The sequence below is a fragment of the Gracilinanus agilis genome, chromosome 3 (assembly GCF_016433145.1).
Source record: "Gracilinanus agilis isolate LMUSP501 chromosome 3, AgileGrace, whole genome shotgun sequence".
Taxonomy (NCBI): Eukaryota; Metazoa; Chordata; class Mammalia; order Didelphimorphia; family Didelphidae; genus Gracilinanus; species Gracilinanus agilis.
Genome location: NC_058132.1, coordinates 24,425,904 through 24,439,762, shown reverse-complemented (window position 1 = coordinate 24,439,762; position 13,859 = coordinate 24,425,904). Strand labels below are relative to the sequence as shown.

Genomic DNA, 13,859 nt, shown 5'->3' with positions numbered 1-13,859 from the left:
TATAATGTCATCTTATACTACCTATAAAGCATTAGATGTCGTCATATATAATCTACAAAGCATGATAGAATGCATTATTAGATATTACAATATAGAGATCTTATAGCTGTAATAGACATGTGGGTCTACACCCACACACGTAGTTAGCAAAGTGTGTGGCACATAGTAGGAGCTGTATAGATAAATGTTTGTTCCCTTGCCTTCCCCCTCTTTCCTTGGAAGATTTCTTTCTTTCTTTTTGTTATTAAACTTGGCAGCATTGGGTCTAACGGGTGGCTAGACTGGGCTGGGAGCTCTCTCAGGACAGGTGTTTGATTTCACTGATTTTAAGCTCCTACAGCAGGACAGTAATTATTTGTTAAAGCACCTACTATGTGCCAGGCATCATGCTAAGCTCTAGAGATACAAAGAAAGTTAAAAAAAAAAAAAACAACAACCACCCTGCCCTAGAGGACCTCAGAGCCTAATGGGGAGACCACATCCAGTAACTAGATACAAATGAGCCATATGCAGGATAAATATGAAATAATCACTACAAAGAAAGGCACAGCAATTAAGAAGGGCTGGGAAAGGCTTGCTGTAAAAGGTGGGATTTGTATGATGAGGGGGAAGGGCACTCCATGAATGGGGGATGGTCAATGAAACTACAGGGAGATGTCACTGGCCTGAGTAGTCCATGGGGATGTGGGGGAGTGGCAGGAGATGTAAGAAGACTGAAAAGGTAGGGAGTAGGGTGGGAAGGGTTATGAAGGCCTTGGAATGCCGAGCAGAGGATATTATATTTGACCCTGGAGGGAGCTGCTGGAGTTTATTGAAGTGGGGAAGGGGGCACAGGGATAGAGGGAGAGATGACATGACCAGATCCAAGCTATAGGAAGCTCACTTGGCACAGCTATGGAGCTTAGTGGAGAGACCACCAAGACTTGGAGTTCAAATATGGCCTCCAATACTTCTTAGCTGTGTGACCCTGGGCTAGTCACTTAACCCCAATTGCCTAGCCCTTGCCACTCTTTGGTCTTGGAACTGATACAGAAGGTAAGAGTCTTGTGTTTGTTTTTTTAGAGGGAGATCACTTGGAGAGCTGAATGGAGGATGGAATGGGGTGGATAGGGACCTGTGGCAGACAGCCCAAGCAGAAGGCTATTACAATCAGATGGACATGAGCCTCGGGACTCTAGATACTGCAGATACTTAATCCTTGTTTGTGGAATCAGCTTGAAGGGTTAGGGACAAGGCTCTCTGAGCACTGACTCTTACCAAAAGCTGTAGGACTCAGTGTCATACCTTACCCAGGGATACTCCTCTGCCTGGATTCTCTGATGTATGGCCTCGGAAAGTACTCCTGAGTTTTCACTTTCTGAAAGCCTTTCTTCATCCCACATTCCCCTCCCTCAGGATCCACAGCGATTCCTTGAGCTCTGTTACTAGGACCCTATCTGATAGTTATCCTCCAGAGAAAACTCCCTAAACTCTGGTGATGAGTCCAACTCTGCTTTCAAAGGGAAGGTCCTCTTCTTGTGTTGTTCAGTTATTTCAGTTGTGTCTGACTCTTTGTGATCCCATTTTAGGGTTTTCTTGGCATGGATGCCAGAGTGGTTTGTCATGTCCTTCTCCAGCTCATTTTTACAGTTGAGGAAAAAAAGGCAAACAGGGTTAAATGGCTTGCCCAGGGTCACTCAGCTAGTAAGTGTCTTTGGTAAGATTTGAACTCAGGAAGACCTGACTCCAGGCTTAGTGTTCTGCACACTATGGCTCTACCTGGCTGCCCAAATGGGACCAACCATTTCTCCTTCAAGTACATAAAAAATTCAACATGTAACTTTCAGAACCATCCTGCTTGCCTATATTTCCTTCTCTCCTCTTTGGTGCTTTAAAAATGCCTCAATAACCCATTTTTCTTTTTCTTCCTTTTTTTTAAAAGCAATGATACAGCTCCTCCTCCTCCATCCACTCTATCTTCCCTCTCCATCTTCTCTCTTTTCATGCCATCTTCAAACATGCCCAAGTCTCTTCTCTATTCTAAACTCTCCCAAGGTCCTGTCATCCCCTTTTATCCACACGGTCTCCTAGATTCCTCTTTTCCTTCTCAGCTAAACTCCTTGCAAAAGCCATCTCTATTCTATATCATTACTTCTCCTCTTCTCACTCATGTATATCCTGAAAGATGGACACTACAGAGCAGCCACAAAGAAGGAAGATAAAGGATAGGGCTGACACCCCAATATTCACAGGTGACAAAATCCAAGGATAGAAGGAGAAGGGAACAATTTATTCAGCACCCACTGTGCACTGTGCATTTGATTCTCACAACACCCCTGTGAGGTAGGTGCTATTATTGTCTCCATTTTACAAATGAGGAACTGAGGTTAAGTGACTTGCTCAAGATTACAAAGACAGTAACTGTCAGAGGCTCGATTTGAACTCACATCTTCCTGACTCCAGACCAGGTACTCTATCCACCTTACCACTTAGCTGCAGAATCAAAACTATAGCCTCAAATATTTCTGCTAGTGTCCAAAATTCAGACAATACACAGGAATAAATGGAGACTTTAATGCAAGGAGACAACTTTGCCTGCATAGTTATTACAGAGCCTTTAACAGCATGGTAGAAATTTTGATGGGGACCCAAGAGGGTTGTCACTCATCAATTTACATTCTTGAGATTAATAGTATAATAGTAGATAATAATAGATAATATCAGTCATTAATAGTGATTAGTAATCATACAATAGTAGTAAGAAATTCAGAGTAAAGAAAGTAGCTGTTTATCCCATCCAACTGGGGCAGATTGCAAGATGGACAGCAGTGTATGCTAAGGCTAATATATTTCCTTACATACACATTATTAGGGTAGTATTTATAAGCTAAACATTAATTGTAGTAACACTGTAAAAAAAAGAAATGTTTTTTGATAAAAACACAGGTGATAATACAAAAAAGAATAGGATGCTTCTGGAAAAAATGTATATGTAATATGTATTTTAAAAAATTTTAAACCTATACCTTCTATCTTTGGGTTGATATTGATATCTGTTCTAAGGTAGAAGAAAGGAGAAGGGCTAGGAAATTGAGGTCGAATGACTTGGCAAGGGTTACAAAGCTAGGAAGTGTCTAAGGCCAGATTTGAACCCAGGTCTTCCCAACTCCAGACCTGGTGCTCCTAGCTGTCCCCTAAAAATATATATTCTTATCTATAAGAGATAGACAAGGGAGTTATTGTCTGAATATAGTTGATCTCACTAGTTTAAAAAAAATCTCCCCATTGGGCCAGAAAGGGAGAATTTTCCCAAAATTCTGGAATCTTCTGCCTTCAGCTGCTTTTTGGTATGGATAAGAGACAAGAATAAGATACTGAAGGATGCTTGCTGGTACAGGGATTTTATGTAGGACTTGAAGGAAGCCAGGAGTCAATGATAGGGAGAGAGACTATTCCAGGCATGAGGAACAGCCAGAGAAGACACGTAAGAGTCAGAAATGGAGCATTTTGTTTAAAAAACAACAAGGAATCAAAATAATCTGGTACCAAGAAATAGAATGATGGATCAATGGAATAGATTAGGCACATAATACACAGTAGGAAATGACCATAGTAATCTAGTGTCTGATAAACCCAAATAACCAGGGTATGGGGACAAGAACTCATTATTTGACAAAAAGTGCTGGGAAAACTGGAAAGCAACCTGGCAGAAACTAAGTATAGACCAGCTTCTCACACCAAATATCAAGGGTACATGATTTAGATATAAAAGGCGATACAATAATCAAGTTAGGGGAACATGGAATCGTTTACCTATTAGATACAGATAAGGAAAGAATTTATTACCAAACAAGAGATGGAGAGCATTATGGGATGTAAAATGGATAATTTTGATTACATTAAATTAAAAAGGTCTCTCACAAACAAAATCAATCTAGCCAAGATGAAAAGGAAGGAAAGCAAAAATCTGGGGGGAAATTTTTATAGCAGCTTTTCTGATAAAGGCCTCATCTGTCAAATATGCAGAGAACTGAGACAAATCTATTAGAATATTAGTCATTCCCCAAATGATAAATGGTCAAAGGATATAAACAGGCAGTTTTCAGATGAAGAAATCAAAGCTGTCTATGGTCATATGAAAAAATGCTCTAATAACTATTGATGAGAGAAATACAAATTAAAACAATTCTGAGGTACTTACCTCATACCTATCAGACGGGATGCTAGGATAGAAAAGGAAAAGAACATGTTGGAGGAGATGTGGGAAAATTGGACACTAATGCACTATCCATGGAGTTGTGAATTGATCCACCCATTCAAGAGAACAATTTGGAATTATGCCCAAAGGGCTTTAAAATTGTACATACTATGATAATGCATGTATGGCCCAGATCAGATTGCTTACCTTCTCCAAGTGAGAAGAGGGAAGGGAAGAAGGGAGACACTTTGAATCTTTTGGGAAATGTATGTTGAAAATTATTATTATTACATGTAATTGGGAAAAGAAAATATCTTTGAATAAAAAATAAAATAAAATTGTGCATACGCTTTGATCCAGCAATAACGCCACTAGGCTGGTATCCCAAAGAGATTTAAAAAAAAAAAAGAAAAGGACTTATACAGACAAAAATATTTCTAGCAGCTCTTTCTGTGGTGGCAAAGGAAATCGAGGAGGTGTCCATCAATCAGGAAACGGCTGAACAAATTGTGGTAAATATTGGTAATGGAATACTATTGTGCTGTAAGGAATGTCAAACAGGATAATCTCATAGAAACCTGGAAAAACTTACATGAACTGATGCAAAGTGAAGAGAGCAGAAGTAGGAGAACACTGTACACAGTGGTAGCAACATTATGTTTTTTTGTTTGTTTTTTAAAGCCTTACCTTTCACCCTGGAGTCAATACAGTGTATTGGCTCCAAGGCAGAAGATTGGTAAGGGTAGGCAATGGGGGTTAAGGGACTGCCCCGGGGTCACACAGCTAGGAAGTATCTGAGGCCGGATTTGAACTCAGGACCTCCCATCTCTGGGTCTGGCTCTCCATCCACTGAGCCACCCAGCTGGTAGCAAGATTGTTAATGATGATCAACTGTGAATGACTGAGCTGTTCTCAACAATCAAAAGATGCAAGCTAATTCCGAAGGACTCATAATAAAAAGTACCATCCATCCCCAGAGAAAGAACTGATGGAGTTTGAATGCAGATTGGCGCAGACTTAGTTTTACTTTCTTTTTCTTCATTTTTTGTCCATATTCTTTCACAACATGACTAATATGGAAATGTTTTGCGTGACTGCACATGGATAACCTTTATCAGATTGTTTTCCTTCTCAGTGAGTGAGGAAGGGATGGAGAGAATTTGGAAACCAAAACTGGAAAAAATGAAGGCAAGAAATTGTTTTTACATGCAATTGGGGGAAAATAAAATATTAAATTAAAAAAAAAAGAGAAACTTCCAAAAGGTCAGCATCTTGGGGCAGCAGAGTACACAGACTGGGATAAGAAGTATAAGCACAAGAAGACTGTAAAGGTTGTTGTCGGCCAGATTAAGAAGGGCTTTGAATGCCAAACAGATGATTTTATATTTCATCTTAGAGGTGTTAAGGTGCCACTGGAGTTCATTTGGATAGGGGGTCCATGTGGTTAGATCTGCACTTCTGGAAGATTAATTGGACAGCTGAATGGAGGATGGATTGGAATGGGGAGAGACCTGAGGCAGGTGGCCCCGTCAGCAACTATTGTAATAGTCCAGGTATGAGGTGATGAGGGACTGCCCCAGTGGGGTAACAGTGTCAGAGAAGAGAAGGCAGCGTATGGGAGATATTCTCAAGGGTTGGCAACAGCATAGACATGAGTAAAGGAGAAACAAGAGTCCAGGATAATGCACTGTAGAGGGTGTGATCTGGAAGAGGGTCCAGCAAAAGAGTCTGAGAAGAAGCAGTCAGAGAGGTAGAGCTGGGCGAAGAGGGTGTTCTGAAAACTGAGAGACAAGAATGATCAACAGTGTCCAAGGCTTCCGAAAGATCAAGAGGGATAAGGCTATTAGATCTGGCAACAAAGGGATTATTGGTAATGTTGGAGAGATCAATTTCTTTTTTTTAAACCCTTACCTTCTGTCTTGGAATCAATACTATGTATTGATTGGGCTAGGTAGGCAGTGGGGGTCAAGAGACTTGCCCAGGGTCACATAGCTAGGAAGTGTTTAGGAGAGATCAATTTCTAATGAATGATGAGTCTATAAAGAATCTTCAAAAGAAGAGAAAAGAGGAAGTAGAGGCACAGATTGTAGATGCCTTCTTAATGGATTCTAGACCCAAAAAGGGCAAAAGTTGTGGAATGATAGCCAGTGGGGATGAATGGATCGAGTGTAAGATTTGGGGAGATGAAGGCGATATGGGCATGTTTGTAGGCTGTACTGCTTACTGCCAATGGACAGGAAGAAATTGAAGATTAGTGAGAAAGGGAATGATAGTAGAGAAAATATGCTGGAGAGAAGAGGACACAATCAGATCATTTGTGGATGTAGAGGAGTTAGCCTTGGTAAGGAGAAGGGCCATCTCTTCGTGTGGGATTGAAGAGAAGGAGATAGTGGCAGAAGGCAACTGGAGATGAGAGGACAAAAAGGGAAGAAGAAGCTCTCAGCAAATGGCCTCAATTTTAAAAAATAGAATATTAGGCAATATTCTCAGCTGAGAGGCGAGGTAGAGGGGGAGTCAGGGAGGTTTGAGGAGAGATTAAAATGTCTGGAAGAGCAGATGTGTAGGTAATGGGATAATGAACCCATTTTTGTTGTCATTCAGTTGTTTCAGTCATGTCTGTCTCTTCATGGGGTCTTCTTGGCAAAGATACTAGAGTGGTTTGCCATTTCCTTCTCTAGCTCATTTACAGATAAGGAAACTGAAGCAAACAGGGTTAAATGACTTGTCCAGGGTCACACAGCTAGTAAGGGTCTGAAACAAGACTCAAAATAGTCTTCCTTACTCAAGGCCCCTTGCTCCCCTGAAATTAGAGGGGTGTAAAAGCATCTCCTTGCCACGGTGAGGGCCTAATTGAGGTTGGGTTACATGCATTTGTGTCAGCACAGTTTTGTAATTTTGCTCCAGTTTCATTCAGCTGTACCAGAATCTTTTCTTCTCTCCCCCTTGGGATCCTATATGTCACTCTCTTAGTTGAGGACCTCACCCAATACTTCACTGAAAATACTGAGGAATGCCCCAAGAGTTCTTTGACCTCCCTTTCTAATCTCATACCCTTTTGAGATCATCCCTGGCCACCTTCTCTTTTATTTCAATTTCCAAAGGAAAGATAACCCTTCCACTTTGCTGGGTTGCCAACATAAATCTCTGATCACTCCCCTTCCTGTCTGTTCCAGCATACCACCCTCACTATCTATATTCTTTCATTAATCTTTCCTCTTTCCCTATCTATTGGCTCCTTCCTTGATACATATAAATAAGCTCATATCTCCTCCCTTCTTTAAAAACTTTCATTTTGGGGCAGTGAGGTGGCTCAGTGAATAGAGAGCTTGCCTTAGGAATGAGAGGTCCTGGGTTCAAATCTAACCACAGATACTTCTTAGCTATGAGACCCTGGGCAAGTCACTTAACTCCCACTGCCTAGTCCTTACCTCTCTTCTGCCTTGGAACCAGTACACAGTATTGATTCTAAGACTGAAGGTAAAAGTTTTTTTTAAAAAAAAAAAAAGAATAAAGAGACAATAATCCTTCTGGACCTAGTGCCTGGCACATAGTAGGTACTTATAAACACTTCTTCTTTCCCTTGCCCTGGTAAAACTTTAGCTGGATTATTGTATTCAAATCAGGATGCCGTGGTTTGGGAAGGACACTTACAAGCTAGAGAGAGTCCAGAGTAGAGCAACTGAGTGGTCTGGAGTGTCAGACATATGGGGATTTAGTGAAAGGAGTTAAGAATGTTTAGTTGGAGAAAAGAAATCTAGGGGAGGGGTGATGGAACACTGTAGCTGTGTTCAAATATTGGAAAGGTCATGGAAGAGTCTGTTTTTCTCCAGTCAGCATAACTAGGAGCAATGGATTAAAGAATCAGTAGAGACCAGGCAAAGTTTGAGAAGAAGGAAAGCCGTCAAAAAGTAGAGTGTCCCATCTCTGGAGTCACAAATCCCTCCTTACTGGATGGAGATATTAAGGCAGAAGCTGTATGGCCCTGGGTCATTTATCCTTTAGAGGAGCTTCCTTGTTGGTATCCAGAATAGTGCCCAATATGGTGCCCAAGTTTCCATCTCTCCTAGTTGTTTTCTTTTCGCACTCCTGAGACTCACAGTGTAAGCAGAGGGTGATGAAGGAATATTCCTTAAGTTCTTGCTGAGATGAGAATCTGAGAGATGAGAATCTGAGAGAAAGGAGCACAGTCAAGAGAATAAGGAAAGATTGTAGGAATCATAGGTCTTCATGCCAAAGGGGAAAATGGAGATTTAGTCTGAGCCTCTCATTTGAAAGGAGGGGGAAGAGGGTCAGAGGAGAAAGGATTTGGCTAAAGCCACAGAGAAAGAAACCAAAGATCTCTGATTCTCAAAAAGCAAGTCTCAATCCTGGGAGATGGAAGGACAGGGGATTGGAATGAGGGAGGAAGAGGAGGAGGAGCCTCCATATGCTGTGGGGAGTCCAGAGAGTTTGGGGAGCAGAGGATTGAATGACAGACTGACTTAATACTTCTTCATCTAAAGGGAAATGACTTAACAGACTTAACTAATCTATCCAGAACTAGGCTTTGAGGGGACTAGAAGCTAAAGGCTGTTGGATAGAGAAATTGGAAAGGTCTTTGATGGCCCTTCAAATCCTGGACATTCCTAGCCCTCAGGACTCTTCAGCTCCTAACACCCAAAGCTTCCTTCCCAAAACTTCCTAATAATTAAATTTTGCAATGAGAATGGGGAGCAAGGGGGGGGTGGGGGGTTGGACTAGATGGTCATACAGGTCCCTTCCATCTCTGAAGTTCTGCAATTCTATGCTGTCTCTCTCTCCACTCCCATGTTCAATAAACTAAGAAACAAACAGCATCCTTTCCCCTCCTTCCACACATGGACTTTGCCCTGCCTTTCTGGGGTTGGCAGACACTGAGATTTCCCTTTGAAGGGACAGGTTTTACCCAAGAGGAGGTTCTACATGCACCTACATGTACATGTAACGTACTCTACAAGTACGTTAGCCTTACTATCCTGAAACAAGAGCTGCTAGGTGAACCCCAAAGTTCTTAGGAGACACCTGAGGGGACAGAGTAGCTTTGGGGCTATAGTCTTGAGTTTGATTCTGGTGTAGGAACACCACAATTAGCTACCAATGATTAGCCACCCAGTTCCATTTTACACATTTCCATGGATTAGCTCAGTGATTCCCAAAGTGGTTGCCACCGCCCCCTGGTGGGTGCTGCAGTGCATTTATCTTTCCTATTAATTGCTATTAAAATAAAAAAAATAATTTCCAGAGTGCTAAGTAATATTATTTCTGGAAAGGGGGCGGTAAGTCAAAAAAGTTTGGGAACCACTGGATTAGCTTTTACAAAGGAATATTTATATTGAAGCTATAGCAAGAATAGAAATACAGAAATTCTCCCCATACTTATCGGGCCACAGACCCTCCCCTATACCAATTCAGCCTCTGCTTTTCAGAGGCTCAGACTCAGCACCATTTCTATGTAGTATTGGTCCCACCATGTTCTGATCCAAATTCAGGCAGTCCTGTTGGATATGCACTTGTCTTTGCTACTGCTGGGGTGGAATCTTGATGGTTGGTTCTCACTCCTCAGGATGCCAAACCAGGACCAGCTGGCTGCAAACATCAGCATGGCCACCACTCCTTGACCACTTGGCCGCTCGCTTTCCTGAGATCAAATGAATGGACAAATGCCCAGATCAAGAACCAATCCCAGTAATCACAGGCCATGTGTCGGTCTCGTAGGGGATGGGCTTAAGTGCTCTCCCCTTACTATTGGTCTTCTATAACCCAAATAATGCCAGACAGGAAGAAGTGGACTGAAGAGAAGGGGCCAGGTCAGTGGGATTGGTGCCTTTCAAGTTCATTTCCAGTTTGAGCCACATAGGAATCAGAATGGCCCCTCTTCATCATCTGTTTAGCAGACCTGAACCAGTTACAGAATATTAACCCACATATCAAAGTCTCTCAGAGATGCATTTCTATTACCCATCGACAGGACACCCTAGTAGCAGGCTCCCCAATCTCTTCCAGGTGGGGAACTACATGAGCCAAACAAACTATATTTATTGGGCGACAATTGGATTCATTGGCTGGTCCTCCTTCACACTCCTTTTGAGAAAAATTATATTCAGATATGTCAATACGGTATCTATACAAATCGAAAATATATTGTATTATGGGTGGGCATTAACAACTTAGTCAAGAATAATCTCTTGAAAGAGATGGCTTGTGTGTGTGTGTGTGTGTGTGTGTGTGTGTGTGTGTGTGCTGATATTTGAAAGTTTCAGGTTCCAAGAAATCTAGATAAAAAGAGATCATTCCAGGACCGTGCAAAGGTATCACAAAATAAACATATTAAGATTTCACTCTTTGGATTATTAGCAAGTCTACCAAATCCATTTCTGTTCATTTCTGATTTTCCATTATGAGCATTTCTGACAGAGAGAGATGTCCAAATCCATGTAGCCCGACAACCGCAGAGCCTTGGCCATTCCTCTAACGTAAGACATCAGGAAGTAAGATTTCTAGGAATCTCGAATGAGCCAAATCTTAACATAGGAAAACCCCCCACAAATTCAGGTTGACATTTTACTCCATATAACAGAAGAATTATCAGTCATGTCCTAAGTTCACTCTTCTTGAATATTCTTTTTAGAATTCTCCTAGAGCTGGTCACAGGTGACATTGAATAACCAAAGGGATCTCCTCCCTCACATCAGTGTTTTCATTGACTTATATACTTTATCATGTATAATTTATAGTATGTATATTATTTTTTTAAATTAAAACCCTTGCCTTCCATCTTGGAATCAATACTGTGTATTAGTTCCAAGGCAGAAGAGCGGTAAGGGCTAGGCAATGGGGGTGAAGTGACTTGCCCAGAGTCACACAGCTGGGAAGTATCTGAGGTCAGATTTGAACCCAGGACCTCCCATCTCTAGGCCTGACTCTCAATCCACTGAGCTACCCAGCTGCCCCCTATATTATTTATGTTATATAACTTGAACACTTATATAATGCCTACTATGTGCCAGGCACTGTGCTAAACGTTTTACAAATATTGTCTCATTTGATCTAAGGATACTAGTCTTTCTTGGTGTTATTCAGTCCTGTCCGACTCTTCTTGACCCCATTTGGGATTTTCTTGGCCAAGATATGGGAATGGTTTGCCCTTTCCTTCTCCAGCTCATCTTACAGATGAGGAAACTGAGGTAAACAGGGTTAAGTGTCCTGCCCACAGTAACACAACTAATATGTATCTGAGGAGGGATTCACACTCAGGTATTCTATCCACGGTGGCATCTTGCTGCCTCTGTACTACTTAGATGGGTCATAACTAATTCTTCCAGGTGCATCAATCAAGGGACCTTCACCCCTTTCCTTACCTCTTATCGCCTCAGTTACTTCACGGAGAGAGAATTTCTATATAGCCTGAGAAGAGAGAAAGACACTGTTTCACAATAGATAGTGTTTCTCTTTCAGATTATTCCAAAGGCTTCAGACCAGGATCATTTCGAAATGCCTTATTGCTACTGGATATCCCCAAAGAGATTAGAGACACTGTATTTCTAAAAGAGGGGGCAAGGTCTCTTGTCTGCCTCCACTGAAAGGAGGAGGGTGGGAGATGGACCGCCTGGAGAACAGCAAGAAGCCAACTTTGGCCATTTGATGATTGACCCGAGGAATGGGCGTCTCAGTAGTGTTCAGCCTGGAAGATGGAGCCGAGGCAGATTGTGAAGTGGTTCATTTTCAGGGCGATCGCTTACACCTCAGGAATTGCAAATGCTCCAGACTGGAGCTTAATTTCCTGTTCTGTCCATTATCTAGATTTAAGAAAGTGTTAATAATATAGATTAAACTTGGGAGGTTGGTGCCACATCTTTTTCTAAAAGTACCAGTTGTTGGAAGCTTACCAGCATATCCCTGGCTCTAGGTGAGGAGTTTCAAAAGACAAATAGATTAGATCCCATTTCATCATAAAGGGGATGGGGAGCGACTGAGGCTTAAATGAGGGGAGGAAATTGATACAATAAATTGACATTTATTTTTCAATTAATAACTGAAATACATTAGTCTTAAAAACACCAGTTTAGGGGCAGCTGGGTAGCTCAGTGGATTGAGAGTCAGGCCTAGAGACGGGAGGTCCTAGGTTCAAATCCGGCCTCAGACACTTCCCAGCTGTGTGACCCTGGGCAAGTCACTTGACCCCCATTGCTCACCCTTACCTTTCTTCCACCTAGGGAGCCAATACATAGAAGTTAAGGGTTTAAAAAAAACCCACCAGTTTATCAGCTAGGTGGAAGAAGAACTGAAGAGGGAAGGGACTGAACTGGATACTGGAGAAGTTATTTTAATAGTCCAAAAGAAAGGTGATAAGGCTTTCAATGAGGGGGATTCTTAGAGAATGGGAAAAAGGAGACAGGGAGAAGAGGTACTGAGGAGGTAGATTTTATAGTAGAGGAGGCAGAGGAAGGAGTTAAAAATTATACTGAGGTTCGAAAAGAGGGATAGTGATGCTCTGGTTAGAAATAGAAGAGCTAAGAGGAGATTTTAGGTTTAGATCATGAGTTTTTTCTTGAATGTGTCGGGTTTCAGATGTCCATAAGACATTTGCTTCAAAACATTCAATTGGCAATTGGTAATTTGAGATTAGGACAAAGACTGAGGCTGGATCCATCGTTCTTCTTAAGGATGATAAAGGAAGCTATAGCAGCTAATTAGAGGGAAAAAGGTCAGAAGAAAGAAGACTGAGGCAGATTCCTTGAGGGATAAGCACAAGCACAATTATTAGGCAATACATAGCTGATGAGTGATAAAAAGAATGCTAAGAAAGAATGAACAGATAGGTTGGAAGAAACAACAGAGGAAGGCAATCTTATAAAAACCGAAGGAGGGGGCAGCTAGATGGATCAGTGAGTGACTGAGAGTCAGTACTAGTGATGGGAAATACTGGGCTCAAATGTGGCCTCAGAACTTCCTAGCTGTGTGACCTTGAGCAAGTCACTTAATCCCCATTGCCTGGTCCTTATCATTCTTCTGCCTTAGAACCAATAAACAAGATTGATGTAAGATGGAAGGTAAGAGGTTTTTTTTTTAAACCAGAGGAGAGTGGTGGGGTAGAAGAGAAGAGGGTGATCAATCAGCATGGTTCAAGGATGCTGTGAAGTTCCATTAAGATGAGGGCTAGGGAGAGACTTTTGGATTTTTGAAAAACAACAAATCTTTGGTGAGTTAGAGAAAGAAGTTTCAGTTCAGTATTGGGGATGGAAACCAGATTGGAAGATACCGAGGAGTTAATGATAGGGAAAAAACTGGAGGCAATGAGTGTGGGCGGTTTGGGTTGGGTTGGGTTTTTCCCCAATAAGTTTGGCAAGAAAAGGGAGGAAAGATGAAAGATGATGAAGCCACCCTCAATATGGTAATGGGGTCAAGTGAAGGATTTTTGAGAAAGTGAGAGATCAAGGCATGTCTGCAAAGAAAAAGTCAGTGGATAAAGAGAGGTCAAGCTGAAACTTGTGGTTATCCATCTCCTTCTTCCTATACCTCAACCTCTCTTCTATTCTCTTCTTTCTTAAATATTTCTGTCAAAACATTCCCACTATCAGTGTCTCCTTGCTGGGCTCTAGAAGCATTAATGTCACTCTCCCACCCCCCCCCCAGACCAACTTCCTAAGGCAGGGCATTCATGAAA

General features: G+C 41.7%; 1 protein-coding gene across 1 annotated transcript in view; it reads left to right on the top strand.

The window, feature by feature from the left end:
- The window catches only part of LOC123240865 (zinc finger protein 271-like), a 45,221-nt gene that overhangs the window by 794 nt on the left and 30,568 nt on the right, over nucleotides 1-13,859 (top strand). The gene's annotated exons all lie outside the window — the stretch shown is intronic.